The sequence below is a fragment of the Mus caroli genome, unplaced genomic scaffold (genome assembly GCF_978045245.1).
Source record: "Mus caroli unplaced genomic scaffold, Mus_caroli_1 scaffold_3, whole genome shotgun sequence".
NCBI classification, from domain to species: domain Eukaryota; kingdom Metazoa; phylum Chordata; class Mammalia; order Rodentia; family Muridae; genus Mus; species Mus caroli.
In genome coordinates, this window is record NW_028227258.1 from 7,070,322 (window position 1) to 7,085,838 (window position 15,517).

The 15,517-nt window shown below is 44.5% G+C and overlaps 1 protein-coding gene across 1 annotated transcript in view; it reads left to right on the forward strand.

Annotated features, from left to right (window-relative positions):
• The window catches only part of St6galnac5 (ST6 N-acetylgalactosaminide alpha-2,6-sialyltransferase 5), a 168,438-nt gene that overhangs the window by 62,160 nt on the left and 90,761 nt on the right, over positions 1–15,517 (forward strand). The window lies entirely within an intron of this gene.

The following is a 15,517-nucleotide window of genomic DNA, read 5'->3' on the forward strand; positions in this document are numbered from 1 at the left end:
TGCCAGGCTCAAGTAGTAGCTTAGAAGCACCAGTTTGCTTTCTCTGACTCCTCGTCTTCCTAATGAAATTGAAGCTCAAACAGAAACTGTAAGCCTGACCCTCACACACATTTCCAGGGCTGCTGTGGATTTTTACGGCTGTGTGATAACTTTTACATGGAGCCTCAAAAATTGTCTCAATGGGAGCATTAAATTAAAAAGTGCTGTCATTGAGTACAGATCGACCAGTTGGTGTTGGAGACAAGACAGACATGTGGCCATGCTGACAAATGTGAACTTGAGTGGAGGTCAGACTATAAAATGTCTTAGCCACATCAGCCCCTTAAACACTTGCCATGAGCTTTCTGAAACAGCTCATGCTGTGCTTGGCAGTTAGTGCTGAACAAGACAGAGACGGCAAGTGGGGAGGTTCAGCAAGCAGCTCCTTATGAAATGGATGAGAATCCATCTCCACCATGTGCTTTCCCATGCTGGGCAGACACTGGATCCCCACCACAGGAACTTCACCCAGAGAACACAGGACTCTGCTGGCACCCCACAATCCACCTTTAGAATCAGGTTGTCATTCTCACCAGTGAGAGAGGGTTGAAAAAGAAAGACATTCTGATGTCTAAACCCCAGGACCTGAAAATGTGACCTTATTTGGTCAAAGGATCCCTGCAGATCTAACAAAGTTAAGTGTCTTGCAATGAGATCATCCCTGATTGCCTAAGTATGATTTAAACCTAGCAGTAAATTCCCCTGTAAGAGAGGGAAAAGAAAAACTGGGTATGGAAAAGAACAGACCTTGGAAAAATGGAGACAGAGATGCTGGAAGGCTGGGATTTCCTGGAACTACCAAAACCAGGAAGCAGCAAGGAGGGTGTGACCCTGCAGCCTGAGGGAGAAGTGTGGTGCTTCCAGAAACTTCATCTCCGACTTGTGGTCTCTAGAACAAGAGAGCAAATGTCTCTTATTTCAAGCTACCTGACGGCCCAGGAAATAAATCCCCTTGACATTCATAAAGTTAGTACAAGAAATAACAAGGGTAGAGTGTCTCCAAATGGTGCTGAGGAACACTTGCGAGGCAGAGGGAGACACGCCTGACAATGGAGAGGGGCAATCGAGATGGAGACACAGGTACTGCACAGCCCGAGGCTGAGATAAGACACAGGTGTTCTCATCTCCTTCCATGAAAGGGCTTTAACGTCTCTGCTCTCACTACCGACCTCTACAGACATCTGGAGCAGCTGCTCCAGAGCCCAGGTCTAGGCAGAGCACGGGTTGAGATCCACAGCGGCTGCAGGTATGCTGCAGACACTTGGCAATCTGATGAGCCACCCTTTTAAAAGTCCCTGTGAGGCCGCCTTCAGTCCTGTGAAGAATACATCTCATATCTCCCTGAAGTTATAGCAGTGAGCAATGGCCTCTCAGAGAGAGCACATGACAGGCAGTACCAGGTGGTTTTTACCATTCGATCTCTATCGATGGCACTGTTTACTGAGGTCTACTGCTCTAAACATCTGAGTATTAATTTCTTCTTCATATCAGCCTGAAAAATGCTGCTGCTATTTCCATTTTGTGCGTGGAAAAACTGAGCTACAGACAGGTTAATTAATTTGCCCCATTTTCAGGGAACTTTAATGGTAGAGGTGGGGTTCAAACCCAGCATGGCTCTGAAGTCTGTAGTCTTAACCCATTATGCTAAATCACCTCCCCGGACACACACCTATATGTGTTGTTAACATATCTGTGAATCATATGTTCACCACCCAGTGGCCAATCTGCAAGCACCTAGGCTATTCTGACTTGTCTACTACTCAGGGTGATACTTCAGGAATTGTGGAGGAGAGGGGACCTCCATATTAAAATAGCAAGGCATGGCATTGAAAAAGGACATTAGACTGAGTTGAAAGTACAGCTGACTAGGAATGTATTTAGCCAAGCTGGCCTTCCCGGCCCTGAAGAGTGAGGCCCAGGCACACTCACCTGTGCCACAGAGCTTGCACTCTTAAAATATTTTCTAGGTCGTCTGGATTCCCCCTACCCAGAAGTCAGCCCTTGGTGAAAATCCGGGAAAGAATCGAGCTAATTTTCCCATCTCAACAGAGATAAAGGCATCGTGAGCTGTGGACTAGAATATTTTTTCATGATGCTCTACTATGCAAATTGAGTTTTGAGCTCAGAATTGTGACAGGGTAATGTGTCTAATTCATAGAAACTACTGATAGAATAGAAATGACTGTGAGTAGCCAAGGTTCAGTGAGCTCACATCTCAGCCACGTGGGGTTTCTCTGAAGTGAAAAAAAAAAATCCCTGAATCATGTTCTTTAAGGGTGAGGTTTGCACACTTCACATAAAGGAGAGCCCTAGGCCCAGCAGGCAATTTATTTACTGGTCATGTGCTGAGCAGCACAAGGCCCCAAAGGTGGACAGATCAAAAGAACAGAGGGGATCATGCTCTTGGTATTGGTCCTGTCACCCCCAGGCCGCCCAAGGCAACAGTTTTCATCCCGGTAGGACACAGAGGCACTTCCCCTGATGTACGGTGCCCGAATCTCAAGCAAACAGTGCCTGGGTTCTGTCTGAGAACACTAGCAACAGCTCCTTAGAAGTGTTTCCCTTTCCTAAAAGACAGAAGAGCAGGCTGCAGTATCACGTCCACAGTGAATAGTTTGTAAGACAAGATGGAGCTAAGAGATGTGATGAGCATAAGATGCCGAATGGCAAAGAGGAAGTGTTGCTTGGCGACGGACCTGGGCTTAGTCAACAGGAGGAAGATGAGATCAGAGGTGTCTGCAGTACCAAGCACATATGAGCTTGCTTCTTGAGCTCCCGTTCTTACACCAGCAAGTAAGACCCATAAATCCCCCTTGGCCAAGAATTTAATGGACACAGGAACAGAGATCTGGGTCCATTTGCTCACTGTAGCAACCCCTGTATCTTAAGCAGAATCCAGCCTTGTATTTGATACGCATTTGTTGATTATTGAATGGATGGAATGAGTGTGTGCATGAATAAATTAAAGAATTGAAATCTGGAGAATGAATCAATTTCTTAAGATCGGCCAACACTTGCTATAAAGCAGCTTCCTTGAGAAAGGGCAGATCTGAAGGTTAACACTTATAGACTCTGCCAGTTTGGCATCCAATCTGAGGACATTGCTCTCCCACACAAATGTTCCCTTGTGCCCTCCCATCAACTTTTCTTCCCAGGTATCCATATTAGATCCATGGTTATAATATTTTATGGCCAGAATTCACTGGAGGAATTGGAGGTTTAGCAAATGAGTAACAGCAAGTTAGGCAAAGGCCAGATCATCTTGTGAGATGTAAGATGCTGATTCAATCTATCTCACTGATATCTTGGGGACGCTGGGCAGCTTGGTCCTTTCTAAGTGGCTTTCTTAGAAAATTGAGGGTGAGTCTAGATTCTGTCCCCACACAGTAGAGCTGCCATGACAATACCAAGGTGACTGGGGAAATGTCTGTGCAGTGGTTTGTGTATACTGAGTGTCTGTGAAATCTCCCTTGGGCGTGGGTCTGGCCCCGACACTCTAAAATGTTAGCTAGGACTCAAGTGTTTTGCAGGCAATGCCCAGGGTGATGTTTGTGTGGGCAAAGGGAGAGGATTTGTTAGCTGTGCTCAGGTTAGAGATGTAGCATGGTTTGTCGAGTGCTGACATTGTGTGCATAAGGCCCAGAGGTTGATCCCTCTAGAATCACATAAATCAGAGTGTGACATCTCACACTTGTAACCCAGTACTCGGGCGGTGGAGGCAGGAAGATCCAGAGTTCAATCATCCTGGACCACATTGCAAGTTCAAGGCCAGCTTGGGCTATATAAGATTTTCAAAACTAGGCTGCACGGAAGCAGTGTTTTGAATAGACCAGAAGAAAAGTGATGGGAACTGGAAAGATAAGAACATAGAAGGAAGCATGGTGCTCTGCCCTACAGACATGAGCCTGGGTTATCAATCACTCACTGTTCCCTGATTTTTGATTGAAATGTTTCTATACTTTGTAGATGTTAATTTTCTACTCTGCGAAAAATAAGTAATGCCCAGTCCCACATGTCTAATCTTGATTTACTGTCTTGCCATCTTCTTAATTTATGGAAGATATTTCGTTTCCATTTCCAGGAAATACAATGCTCCTGGACTTTGGTTGCCGTGAGGGGCCCCTGGTTCAGGAAGACCTGATTGGTAGAATCCCCTGAAGTTCTTCAGGCCTGTGGCAAATAACTTTCTTCCTGACAACTGACCTTTGCACGCAGCTCCGCTGGTCCTAACAGAAGCCATGTGTTCGCTGCCTCTTACTGCGATAGAAGAATATCCCTTCCTCTGAGTGAGAGGACGCTTGGGAAGCTAGTTAGGTAGTCATGGGAAAAAATAGCCTTTTACTGTTGTTTGTTTATTGATTCCTGGAATGAGGCTGAGAAACCCATGCTCCATTTTTACTGTAAATACTATTAATCCAGACATGAGCTCTTAGTTCACTGAAATGATTGATTTGAATATAAATGAGTTAATAAGCAAAGCTCCATTCAGACGCAGATCAACAACAACATTACCCAGGTTCTGTTTAGAAGGCTGTATAGAAAAGGCGTGGAGGCTGCAGCCCCAAATTCCTCCTCTGTGATCTGACACTAAGCTTCCATACCATTACCCACTCATTCATTCATTCATTCATTCATTCACTTGTGATGTCATCCTCCAGGCAGCTCACCCCTTTCTTCCAAGAATCCCAGGCACAGGCTGTTATTATAAATGAAAGGTTCCTCTCCTGTGGAAAAAAAATCAGATGGACTTTTCTATTTGATAAAGTAGACAAAAGAGTTCTGGTGAGAGAGGAGTTGAGAGGTCTGGTTTCCAATCTACATAATAATTCAGCTGAATTTAAGGGTGTCTTTTGCATTTTGCATTAGCAGCAAGTAATTACCTCCAAATAGAATGAAATGAGGGTCAAGAATGGCTCGGAGTGATGCAGAGAGAGCGTTACTTGGTTTATTGAACACGCTAATACAGAGCTGTGTTTGGAAGAGTCAGACAAGAAAAATACCTCAACCCAAATTGCTTCCTGAGCCTTTTCTGCAAGAGTGGTCCAGGGTGGCTGCTGGACTATAAACATTTCAGTCATAGTTGTTAATCTTAACATTTTAAGTAACTCATTGGGGCATTCAAAAGTTTATGGGTATGTGCCCCTGTGTCTCTAGGTGTCCGAGTGATAGGCACAATCTTTCATACATGTAACTTGTCTTGAAAGTCCCCAGAACTGGGAGGGACCCTTACTCAAGCCCCGGGATGATGCGACGCCCAAGAACTCATGAGAGACTGGTCTTGATGCAAACAGCAAGAGGTTTAATCGGGAAAGGCCAGTGCACTGGGGACGACCCATATCCCACACAGGGGTAGAGGAGTCGACTCCCATCAACCCCCAGCTCAAAGGGTAAGGGGCTTATAAAGGCAGAAACCGCAAATACCTGGCATGGGCTATAGCATTTGGCAAGCAAAACGGGTTCCAGGAACAGTTGGAGTATTCTGTATGAACATTTCCTGAAACAATGGAGCAAGTTAAACTTCTACTTTGTGGTTAGTACAACCTGGAACAATGGGGCGAGTTAAACTTTCACTCCCTGCCATTAGTGGGGTCTATTTTGGACACAAGTCTAGGGGCTTACATAATTTTTAACTCTTCTCTCCCAGAATCTTTCAGTCTTATCCCAAATGCACTTACCCAATGCGGAGTAGACAGCCTATCTTACCAGAATATTATAGAATTATCACTCATCAATTACAATATGTTTTTATGTAAAAGCACTGAAAAAATCCAATTTTATAAAATATTAAGCTTAATAAGCATATTTACCAAACCAGCTTCTACTAACCCCTCATCATGGGTCGTTCTAGGTTTTGCCAGTAATGATTCAAGGTCAAAACAATGGCTCACTTGTTAATGGCAGGTTAACATAGAGAATGAAAATGAAACCAAGTTTATAATGCACAAACTTTCTTTAAAAGTTTTTGTCTGTAGGAGTGTTTGACCTGTATCTATATCTGTACACTATGTATGCCTGGTGCCCAAAGAGACCAGAAGAGGCCATCAGAACCCTGAACTGGAGTTAGAAATGGTTGTAAGCCACTGTGTGAGTACTGGGAACTGAACTCGGGTTCACTGAAAGAGCAACAAGTGCTTTCAACCACAGGGCCATCTTTTCCCGCCCCAGAATTTGTTAATTTTTTTTTATTTCATTATATTACCCAAAGTTTGGGATGAATACATTTCATACCTCCAGATTAATAATAATGTAAAAGTCCCCAGCCTAACAGCAATGACTTGTAGCTTTTAAAAATACCTCAACTATATCTGAAAATAAGCAAAAATTAATCTCTCTGAGATAACTGAAATGCTGAGCTTATCAGGTTTGAATTAGATCAGGGTTACGAAAACAGTTTAAAGCGTTGACAGTCCGCAGTGCAAAACCATCCAGTGTTTAAAGTTTCATTCTCATCCTTAAAACTTCTTCTAGTAAACACTTAAAGAGGACAGAGATTACAGAAGCTCAGGACTTCAGGGAACTCCAAGCAGGATGGAGCGTAAGGGGACACACTCACTTCCCCACCAACCATCTGTCCAGAACCAGCACATTTGCACTCCCAAACCAGACAGCCAAGAGGACACAGGGGTCAGAATCCAGCCTCTGTGCTGTCCTCAGATGAGGTGGGCTTTGTAGACCAGAATAAAAAGCCAGGGTGAGGTAGGTAACAATTCGGTTACAAATAAGGCCCAAGGAGTAGAGTTGTCTTTGCACTGTAAGACCAGAATCATCAGACAGCCCTTTCCCATGTGGTGGTAGCCTGTGAGGTTGCTGTGGACGAGCTGGACATTAGCACCAGGCATGTCAACAAGCCCGGGTTCATAAGTGATTTACGACACTCACTCTCACAGTCTACTGATGGAGGAACAGCTCAGCCACCTGACCCCAATGAGCAAGGAAAATTCCAGAGGGATATAGGGGTACATATATTGACGGTTACCAGGCTCCACCATGGGAGACTTCCTCTCTCCCCTGTGGTCAACCTGCCTCAGCACCTAGAGGTGTTCCTCCCTTAGGTACACTGTGGGCCTCAGACCCTGCAGTAGCCATGTCTCTCCAAAGAAAAGAAAATTCCAGAGAAAGGAGACAGAAGGAAATCACCGGCTTAAGCACAATGCCCCAACAGGATTGCAGGCTGGTACTTCTACTTAAGAGCAAGAAGTCAGAGGAAGAAAAGCACAGTGAAAGACGGGACCACTGAACTACAAATCCGTGCTTACTCTACTGAAATGAGAATACAAGCGAGAAAAGCTTTCTCCTCCCCTCCCCCCGGCCCCCGCCCCACCCCACTTGCCTAGCCTATGCGAGTGTGAAAGCGTAGACTCTCCACAGGCCTGATCATCACGTCTTACAGGGCTCCGACTGCTGAAAAAGTTCACGTTCTACTGCGTGTTCTGTGGCATGTAGTCACCAACAGACTCGACGCCTTCTGGGCTCATCCAACCAGCTTTCTAAAAGCCTCCCAGGTGCCAGGCCTCATGCCGACTTGTTGTTGGGGTTGTGTCGGGGGCTGTCCTCTCACAGAGCTGGCGTCGAGAGAGGGGCTCCTGAGTCACGACAGGAAACACATTTCAGGAAACACAACCACATTCTTTGTCTCCCATGACCTACCACCACAGGGAGCTGAGCAGGTCCTTAAGCACAAGAGAAAAAGACCTCGAGCACCAGTTGCTCCCGATCTAGGATTCTGCAACACACAGCCTAATGACAGACAACAGCTTTGCTCTTCACACAGGAGTAAAGAGGTAACCCAATCACAAAAGAACTCACATGATATGTACTCACTGATAAATGGGTATTAGCCCAGAAACTTAGAATACCCAAGATAGAAGATACAATTTGCGAAACACATGAAACTCAAGAAGAACGAAAACCAAAGTGTGGACACTTTGCCCCTTCTTAGAATCGAGAACAAAACACCCATGGAAGGAGTTACAGAGACACAGTTTAGAGCTGAGACAAAAGGATGGACCATCTAGAGACTGCCATATCAAGGATCCATCCCATAATCAGCCTCCAAATGCTGACACCATTGCATACACTAGCAAGATTTTGCTGAAAGGACCCTGATATAGCTGTCAAAAGTGAGACTATGTCGGGGCCTAGCAAACACATAAGTGGATGCTCACAGTCAGCTATTGGATGGATCACAGGGCCCCCAATGGAGAAGCTAGAGAAAGTACCCAAGGAGCTAAAGGGATCTGCAACCCTATAGGTGGAACAACATTATGAACTAACCCCGCAGCTCTTGTCTCTAGCTGCATATGTATCAAAAGATGTCCTAATAGGTCATCACTGGAAAGAGAGGCCCATTGGACATGCAAACTTTATATGCCCCAATATAGGGGAATGCCAGGGCCAAAAAGTTGGAGTGGGTGGGTAGGGGAGTTGGGGGGAGGGTATGGGGGACTTTTTGGATAGCATTGGAAATGTAAATGAGGAAAATACCTAATTAAAAAAAAGAATTAGAAAGTGTGTTTCTCTCCCCATGCTCCCGTCAACGCTTTCCCCAGCAGTCTTGATCAATCAGACCTTATTTCAGAACTGGGGGCCAGAAGGGTTAGAAGGTTCTACATGCTGCCTGTTTGGGGCTCACTTTTGCCTTTGTCCCTTGTGGATGGTCCTGGGGAAGGTGGGACACATTTCCAGCTGGGATTCCAGAACCTATGCTGTCCACGCCAAATTCTACTTCTAACTCTGTGACCTTGTAGCTATCCTCTGGTCTCTCCGAGATGAAGTTTCCTCATGTGTAAAATCAAATGTTTAGACTAGACAAGGGCTCTTCCAACTGTAACAGTGTGGTTCTGGCATCTGTCTCCCTGCCTCTGTAATTGAGGCCACTGGTCCCGTGACCTGAGGTGTCTGCAGGGAGGATGAGTTGGAGAAGTGTCACTAGGTTGATCAGCTGGAGAGGCGTCCCTCCCACAGAATCAGCTAAGAGATAAACCATCAGGTGTGTCCCCTCTGTAACTCTCAGGCATTGCATTTTCCTCTCAAAATGCCCAAACAGCCATTGAGATCATAAACTGAAGGCCATAACCATTCTATAGTCAGCATTTGCCAAAGTGCAGTGGCCCTATATCTGTGCACTCACCAATACATCTCCAAGATGGCCAAGTAGTCCACACTGAGCCCGAGTCCCTGGGCTTGTCACTGACAGCCCAGATCAGACTGAGGGACCTGACTCAAAACAGCATTGTGCCATCATAGTCTCACTCATAGGAGTGCAGAGAGGCTCAGCCCTGTCCCCAAGTCCATACCCATCTGACTAAGCCAAGGTCATGTACACAGGCTCAAGGTCATGGACAGAGGTGAGAGAGATATTGCATCTCTGACTTCCAGGCCAGGACCTCCACCAGGCTACACCAGATATTCATGGGCATACAGGAACCTAAAACTCTGTCAGTATAGTGACAGTGACATGCTCACGATAGTGCTGATGGTTGTCATTGTATATACAGTACAGGTGTACTAACTGTACTTCACACAGATTGTAGTTCATCAATTACATGTATAACATTTTAGTATTATTCACAACTTACAGACAAGAGAACAGAGGGTGCAAGAGATAACTAACTAACTAGCATTCTTTGATGATAGATTATTAGACTAGTCTACTGAGCCAGACCTTTTAAAGTTTCTACTGTATACAGGTAATAAATTAGTGATTCTGATAAGATTTAGAGCCAAATTTTCTCCCAAAGAAATGACAGTGTTATATGACAAAAGCAGCAAACATGCGTTATATAATATGGTGAGGGAGACACGGAACCTACGTTAGGAGATAAGACTGCATTGGAAAGCTGGTAGACAAGACAGGGGAGGAAAACTGGGATGGGTCTTAAAACAGTAGGCTCAGAGGTTGATTAAAACCCCTAGGGCTGAAAGGTCAAAATGAGCCCGAAGATTTCAAATCCCATGGGGACAGGAAGGCCACATAAGCTGCTGCTGCTGCTGCTGCTGCTGCTGCTGCTGCTGCTGCTGCTGCTGCTGCTGCTACTACTGCTGCTGCTGCTGCTGCTGCTGCAGCTAGATGTGGGGACCGAGAAAACAAACACGTAGTGTTAGAAAGAGATTGATATGATCATCTATCTCATGAAGCATCTTCTAAAAAGAAATATCTTGCTTCAACTGAGCCCTACAAAAAGGACCAGGAGACCATCAGCTGGAAGAGTGGGTGACCGTTGCAGCCGGGGAAGCCAGCACACTTCCCTGTGCAGTCTGTGGGGTCAGGGCGGTGACAGCTTGCTGGACCAGGTGTATGGAACTCTGACGCACCATGGTCAAAGCTGCCTCTCACACACAGTGTTTGCTGATGGCAAAGCACTAACTGTTGCTGAGTGCAATGGGTCCCTGAAGGAAGAGGACAGGGGCAAAGCCAGTGTGACCCTGCGGTTTCAATGATTGCTGTCTTTAAAATGTATATTTATATACAGCTACATTTCTCTCAAAATTTTACTAAAGATTGCCCATAATTGATAAATAACAGCAATATGTGCAGTGTTCTTCGTGATAAAGTCTTATCAGTGCCAGAAGTGTGTGCGTGTGTGTGTGTGTGTGTGTGTGTGTGTGTGTCCAGACTCATTTTCTCTTCCACCTTAAATATTATTCATTTTAAATCTGAGCCAAATGCGTGAAGCCGGACCCTGGGTTCACCCAGTGGATGGTTGTGATTTTAATATGAGTCTGGTTGGTAATCTTCTTACCATAGAGGATAAGGGGAAAGTTAGACAAAATACTAAAGTTAGAACTCTGCTTGGTGGCTTGAGATATTCTTCAAAATAAATGTGTAGCCTTCACAAGGTTAAGCCCGCCAGCCTGACACACTTTAAAATCAAAGCCTCACTGTTTATATTTTGTGTATCAGTTTACATTTGTTTGTTAAGTTTTTAGTTTTACTTTTTTTTTTTTTTTTTGGTCAAGATGATTCTTGAAGAAATTTATGAGTGCAGTGCGGTATTTGAATAATGTGAGCATTGTCTGTAATGATCTAAGGAGGGCAAGCAACAGAAAGCGGTCTTGAGCATTGATCGTTCTCTCGTGTGGACGTTTCCGCGTGTGTGACCCATTAGTATTGACCAGAGTCTACTCGGCAAAGCACTAGGACACTCTAGTCCTGTGCAACTGAAGCATGTGCCTGCCCACTGCACTTTCTCTGCAAACTTCCGGCTCTTTGCCACCAGCAGTTGAAATACACCCAGTCCTGATTGGTAGCCCTTGCTTGTTCCTATGTAAATATTCTGTGTGTCTAGTTTCTAGTCACTGATATCATTAAATATAGATGTTACTAAATGTGGATGTGGGGAACATGAATAGCAGACCTATTAAATTTCCCCACTATCGTGGCCTAAGTGTGTGTGTGTGTGTGTGTGTGTGCAACAGGGTTCGTGTTAGAATTGGTGGATAGAACTAACAAAATCAGGAAGGCACACATGGTAAGATTAGTGTTTTTGTAAGAAACCTGAATGTTTCCTCTCTCCCTCTCTCCTTTTTCTCTCCCTCTCTCCCTCCCTCCCTCTCTCCATCTCTCTCTCTCCCTCTCTCCCTCCCTTCCTCCTCTCTCCATCTCTCTGTCTCTCCCTCCCTCCTTCCCTCTCTCCCTCTCTCCCTCGGTCCCTCCTGTCCTCTTTTCTAATCTGTTAAGGTACAATGACTAGATGGCTGTCTGCCAGTCAGGAAGAGGTTGTCATCAGAAATGGCAGCTACTGTCTTCTTGATCCTGGACTTCCCAGACGGACCCAGTACAGTGGAAACAAAGGGCTGCTGATTAAGGCACACTGTGTGGTTTTGTTACAACAGTCTGAGCTGACTAATTAATACACACACCATGTAGACAATGTAAATAATTTCATGGCATACTTAACAGTAAAAGAACAATCCATTAGAAATGATGAGTTTTTAAGTGTTTGTTTTCTTCATTTACTTGTTTTGTTTGGCTTTTTATTTTGTAGCAATTACAGATACATAAGAAATTGAAAAAAAAATTATACAGAGTTTGCTCTGCTGTCCATGCATTTCCCAGTGCTAAGAATTACATAGCATGGTTATCTAACAGAATGGAAACCTGGCCTGTGCTTCCTCTACAGAGGAGGCTGTAGAATTTTAATTAGCTGTTACTATTCTATACGCATTCGTTTCTGTAGTGGCGGTTGCGATGGTGCTGATGGTGCTGGGGACAGTGGTGGTGGTGGTGATAGTGTGAATGGTGGTGGGGGTGGTGATAGCATTGAAGATGGTGATGATGATAGAGTTGATAGTAGTGATGGTCATAGCATCAATAGTGGTGATATCGGTGGTAGTGTTGGTGCTGGTAGTGGTATGGTAGTGACAGAGGTGGTGGTATGTGGTTCTGTGTGTAGACAACGTGACCATAAGGATACAGAAGTCCTCTGTCACCAGGAAGGGGTATCTATCTTCCACACTTTTTCTTACCATGTACTTACCATCTTTAATATTCACTATCTCTGTTACTCTGTTATTTCCAGGCCATTATAAACATTATCCTGATTAGCCTGAAATTTCCACTCACACAGCCTAGACTTATTTGTGAGGCCATTTCATCGAGAGACTGATTGCCCTGATCAGACTAGTCCTCATTATTAATTAAAGTAGGGCAGGGCAGCCTACTGTGGGCAGTACTACCCCCAGCTTGTGGCTCTGGGTTGTTTAAGAAATTTAGTTAAGTGTGAGCCTACACGCAAGCGAGAGAGGAAGCCAGCAAGCCAGGCGCCTCCATGACTGAGAGGCTGGCCTGCACTTATAAGCCAGATAAACCCTCCCCTAAGTTGCTTTGTGGTCACAACAAGAAAATGAAAGTGTAACAAACAGAACCAAGCATCATGTAAACTTTTGAGATTTGCCCCCTGTTTTAACCTCTTTCTTGTGACTGTGGTAAAATGCTAGAAATCAGTCATTTAAAGGAAAGGTTTCTTTTGCCTGGCAGCGTAAGTGACTGGTTATATTGACTCCAGGCCTTTGAATGACACTGGACACTGTAGCAGCAGGAACGTGTGGGCGTGGCTATTTACTCCTCCAGTGCCTTTGTCCTGTCTCCCTTGTATTCCTTAGGGATGCTGCCACCTCACACAGGACAGATCTTTAGTTTCATTAATCCTTTCTGCAAACACGGAGTTACCTGGTGAGGAGCTTTACGAAGCTCTGTCTGCTTCCAGTCCAACCAGGTTGAATTCGGCCATTGCATCCATTCAGTGCAGCTCCCCGAGGCTTCATCCACATGGCTGCATGCAGACATGGGGTGTTGCGGATAAGGTCTCGCCCACATCACTGTCTCAGACTTTGTCTCACCTTCTCCTGACAATGGATATTTGAGTTACTTCCACATTTTACAATTATGATCACAGTCACCATAAAATCAGCATGCAAGTTTTATATAGATGCAACTTTTCATTTTTCTGGGATAAGCGCCCAAGAGTGTTTGGCAGGGTCATGTGATCATTGTGAGAAACCTCCCCCATCCTTTCCCGTGTGCTAGAAATCAGTCATTTAAAGGAAAGTCGTCTGCTGCTCCTACGTTTTTATTTCTGTCGTTCTGTGATTGGTACGGGCATCTTCTTATGGTTTTAATCTGTGTCCTTACTGGCTAATAAAGCTGGGCATCTGTCCTTACCCTAATTTGCCATCCCATGTGCCTCCATCAAGAAGACTTGCCCTGTCTTCTGCCAGTTCTCTAAGTGGATGGCTGTTTTTGCCATTGGGTTTCAAGATCCCTTTAGATTTTCTGCATTAGAGAAAATTGCAGATGCACCGTTTATACGTTTTCTATCCCAGTCTGTACCAATATTGTGTTCCACTATGGAGAGTCTTGCTTCTTCCACTCCACAGGAGTTCTTGACTTTGGTAAATAGGACTCATTAGTTAGTTTATTTTTGTCCTTTTACACTTAGTGTCGTGTCCCAGAGCACCTACCCTAGTTTTAGATGTGCAACAACTTAGCACGTGGTTTCTCAAGCAAGTTTTATATTTCTGTTCATATCCACGATCCATTTTTAGTTAACCTTTTATTAAGTGAAAAGGGTTTTTTCCTGTGCTTATAAATGACATTTTCAAATTTATTCTTTATGATGTTTAAACGTTCACTTTTAAACTCTGTGTCTTTTGGTCATGTGCCTTCATCTCTACCCTCGCCCAGCTCTTACGTGATGAGTCACAGATGATGGCTTATGGGAACAGGGGTAGATGTTATACTGTTCTAAAATAGTTACAAAGATTATCTTTTCTCCATTACGATTTACTTTACTTCTAATATTTTTTCATTTCTTTGTAAATGTCACTTTCATTTAAACAACAGCCTCAAAATTCCTTAAACTTTAACAATAGTTCAAGTAGTCCAGGCTGACTCCCACCATCTGTGATATATGTCCAGGCTGACTCCCACCGTCTGTGATATATGTTGTGTGTGAGGAGAGGAAGGATGAGGAAGCACTGGGTGGAAGTGGTGCTTATATATTCTGCCACAAGCAACACAACCATTACGTAATTAAAAGCAACAAGGCCCCTGGCTTTCCTATCATCTTAGAGAAAACTAGGACCCAGGTCTGAGGCTTACACCTCACTCCTCTTAGGATGAAGGCTGGGCACGAGGTAAATGTGGTTGGTCAGGGAAATTGGCAGAATCACCATGATCTCTGTGGACCAGGTGAACAGAGTCTGGCTGGATCTTGCCTCCATCACTTACTAGCTCTGGGGAAGTGCCTCACTCACTCTAACTTAACCTTGCTGAGTTCTAGGCTCCATAGTAAGGGGTTAGAGAGGTTGCAGTGAGCACAGTAGTCGTGGGGTACTTCCCCAAAGAGTGCCAGTTCCTATTCCGAGGAGGATGCTGGCAAGAAGGCATTGCTGCCGTGACAACTGAGAGAAAGGGGAAGAAGGCCAGACGCTGTGATCAAAAGAGACAAGGGCAATGAAAATAAATCCCACACTGTTCCTAGCAAGAGTAAGTGATAGTTATTTCTATAGATACAGACGAGAGTGAGATCCACACAGCACAGACAGAGGCTTGGCAGCTCCCTTGGAGACCTGACACCTGTCACATACATTATATACTGTCATGCTCACTTTGCACACAAAGCTGATTTGAATGGATTTTTAAACCCACCTCCTACTTGAAGAATCTGTCACCAGCATCTATAAGTTGATGGTGGTGGTGATTTGATAAAAATTTTGGCAAATTAAGTAGTTACAAGTAGTCACTGGATAGATGCTATGCCAACTGCGTGAAGTCTTAAACTCGGGTTCCTATCCGTCTCCCTGTTTTTAAATGGATAAAATCCTGATATAGTACTTAGACAGCTAAAGGTCTGAGGCCTAGGACTACGTCATCAGAGCTAAAGGGTCTGCATTTGATTTTTAACTGTTGTTGTTCATCAAGTTTTGTTTGGAAAAAAGGTATTGCTAATCAATGCTTTGTGTAATGAACTCCATA